This window comes from Humulus lupulus, chromosome 4 (assembly GCF_963169125.1).
Source record: "Humulus lupulus chromosome 4, drHumLupu1.1, whole genome shotgun sequence".
Lineage (NCBI taxonomy): Eukaryota > Viridiplantae > Streptophyta > Magnoliopsida > Rosales > Cannabaceae > Humulus > Humulus lupulus.
Window position 1 is genome coordinate 201,973,742 of NC_084796.1, and position 2,599 is coordinate 201,976,340.

At 34.7% G+C, this 2,599-nt stretch overlaps 1 non-coding gene across 1 annotated transcript; it reads right to left on the bottom strand.

Annotated features, from left to right (window-relative positions):
* Nucleotides 1-1,608: 1,608 nt before the first annotated feature.
* On the bottom strand, nt 1,609-1,715 carry LOC133833773 (small nucleolar RNA R71). The gene has a single exon (XR_009893135.1). It is a non-coding gene; the product is annotated as a small nucleolar RNA R71 (small nucleolar RNA).
* Nucleotides 1,716-2,599: the final 884 nt, after the last annotated feature.

The following is a 2,599-nucleotide window of genomic DNA, read 5'->3' on the forward strand; positions in this document are numbered from 1 at the left end:
AAGAGGAATTTATGTAGAATTTAAATTAAGGGAATTTTTGTATTTTTAGTTATAGGAAACGTAGGGTTTAGTATTTAATTGCGATTTTCACCAGAATAACCTAGTTTTTCAGAGCCCTAGACTTGGAGAGGACGACTAGAATCTCATTGGAGAAGATTGGATAGCTTTTAGAGTTTTTTCTTTCCTATTTCATCTTTAATTATTTTTCATTTTAGTTTAATGGATGTTAACATAATGATTATGAACTAAGTTAATTTCTATGGTTTTAATGCAGTCTCTTGAAGCTTTATTATCAGTTAGTGCAATTTCTATGATTTCTTTTTCTTCATTGTGATCTATGTAATTTGTGCTTAATGAATGTGAATAATTTGACATCGTTATTTGCATTACTTATGAATTTAATTCAAAATCAAAGAAGTGAGAGTTAAATATGATATAATTGATTAGACATAGATTTCGATATAGGACGAGAGTACCTGTATTGTTTGTGTAGCGTTTAGGATTTCTAATCTTAATACTTGCCTTATGTTTGGAATTTATCACAGAGATGTAGAAAATTCATATATATATATGTAGATAGATTTATATATCCTAATATGGATATAAACTATTTTTGTAAATATGCTATCATAATAAGAGAAAGAATAATGGAAATTGTATTGATGAAGTAATAAAGTGGATAGATGATGAAATTAAATACCCTAGCTTTACATCCATTGAATTAACTTGTTTTTATTTGTTTTTGTTATTTGTTAATTGTTAGTTTTGTTAATTCTTGAATCCAAGTTTTATTAACCAAATAGAATTAGGAAATTAATTATTGGTAGTTTATAAGCAATCTCCGTGGGACAATACTTTACTTAACTATATTATTATTTGTCTACGATTATGTATACTTGTACATTGAAATTATCGCAACAAGTTTTTGTTGCCGTTGCTGGGGATTATTTTATTACTATCAAAATAATTAATTTTTATTCTAATCCAGATGTTTTTCTTTTTATAATTCTAACTCGGTTTGTGTCTAAATTCTATTATCTCAGGTAGTTTTGGTTTATGCGACGAGGTAAAACATTTGAGATATTATCGGTAAATCCTGAGATTGAGAGAACCTGTAGACAGAACTGAAGGAATAAGAGGTTTGAGGCAAGGATGGCTGCAAACCAAGGGAATGTAGTAAATAATGCTGCCAATAATGTCGAAGGAGTAGCGGGTCCTGAGGTCCCTACTGAACAAGGGGCAAGAACTTTAACAGATTATGTACTCCACACTATTATTGGAGTGCATTCATGCATCAGACACCCCACAGTTGCTGCTAATAATTTCAAGATTAAGCAGACAATACTACAAATAGTCTAGTCCACCATTCAGTTTGGTGGATTACCTACGGAGGACCCAAACATGCACATAGCTAATTTTTTGGAGCTATGTGCAACTTTTAAGATGATTAGGGTGAGCGACGTTGCTATCAGATTGAGGTTGTTCCCATTCTCACTAAGGGAAAGAGCCAAGAGTTAGTTAAAATCTCTGCATGCCAACTCTATTAACACTTGGGAGGATCTAACACATAAGTTTCTCGCAAAGTTCTTTCCTCCATTAAATATTGGAAGGTTGAGAGGAGAGAATAATACCTTCTTCCAAACTGATGGTGAATCATTATATGACACATGGGAGAGGTTTAAAGAATTGTTGAGAAAGTGTCCCCATCACAAAATTGAGAAGTGGATGTTGGTCCATAATTTTTATAATGGGTTGTGCACAACTACACGCACCATCATTGTTGTTGCAGTAGGAAAGGCATTCATGGGTAAAAGTGATAATGAGGCATATGCGTTGTTGGAAGAAATGACCGTGAATAACTGCCAATGGGCTGATAAGTGAGCCACTAGTAACAAAAAAGTAGCTAGGAATCATGAACTAGATGCTATCATCGCGTTAACTGCTCAAGTTGCCACATTAACCAAGCAGTTGCAGAAAAATAATATCTCAACTCAAGCCATGCAAATGCAGACGACGTGATATATGTGTGGGAGTTCTCATTCTCTTGATCGTTGTATGGCAGTAGAGGTGAATAATGCTATCCCTATGAAACAAGTGAATATGATGGGAAATTTTAATAGGCAAACCAATCACCCTTCCTCCAACACTTACATCAAAGGGTGGACGAATCACCCCAATTTTTCATGGAGAAATAATCAGGGTCGTCAACAACAATTTCAATAGTCCATGTCTCAAGCTCTACCTCAAGCAATGTCACAACCACCGGTACCACCAGTTTCTTAGGAGAAGACAGATGAATTACAAGGTGCATTTTTGACCTTGACCAACACTCAAACTCAATTCATAATAGAAATGAATCTTATTGAGGAGTACAACACAATACTCCAAAAGAAGCTACCTCCCTAGATTAAAGATCTGGGTAGTTTCACCATTCCTTGTACCATAGGGAATGTGGTTTTCAGACAACCCTCTGTGATTTAGGGGCAAGTGTGAATCTAATGCCTCTATCTATCTATCGAAAACTGAAATTGGGGGAAGTGAGATCAACTACTGTGACACTTCATATGGTGAATCACTCAGTCAAACATCCTCGCGGAGT